Source organism: Alligator sinensis, unplaced genomic scaffold (genome assembly GCF_000455745.1).
Source record: "Alligator sinensis unplaced genomic scaffold, ASM45574v1 scaffold1332_1, whole genome shotgun sequence".
Lineage (NCBI taxonomy): Eukaryota > Metazoa > Chordata > Crocodylia > Alligatoridae > Alligator > Alligator sinensis.
In genome coordinates, this window is record NW_005842965.1 from 113691 (window position 1) to 114282 (window position 592).

The following is a 592-nucleotide window of genomic DNA, read 5'->3' on the forward strand; positions in this document are numbered from 1 at the left end:
GCGCGCGGGAGCCGGCTCAGGTCCTGCACGTAGTTGCCGCGGTGGAAGACGCAGGATTCCCGGAAGAGCCGGGCCCGGAAGGCGCCGCGCTTGTCCAGCAGGTCGGCCACGGGGTCGGCGGACTGGGGGCAGAGGGCACGGGGGCAGAGGGCACGGGGCGGACCCCTTGGGAACCCCCCCCCCCAAAAGTGGGAACGGCAGCAAAGGATTCTGGGAAACCTGGGGGAGGTCTGGGGGCACTGCGGGTGCGGCCTATTGCTGACCAGAGGGGAGCGAGGTCTAGCAGTTAGCGCTGGGGGGAGCCCGGATGCCTGGGTCCTATCCCAGGCTTGGGGAGGGGAGTGCAGGCTAGTGGTTAGACCTAAAGCAGGAGCCTGGGTCCATGCAGGAGGGCCCCGCCATGCCTCAGTTTCCCCCTGTCGCACCGGGGGGATGGGGAGGGGTCCCGGGGAGGGGTCCCGGGGGCTCACCTTGGCCAGGCTGGCGGTGAAGAGCACACACTCGAAGAGCTGCCCCATGCGCTGCAGGAACTCATCCACGTGTGGCCGCTTGAGCACGTAGACCTGGGGGCAGGAGGGGAGGGGGGGAAGCA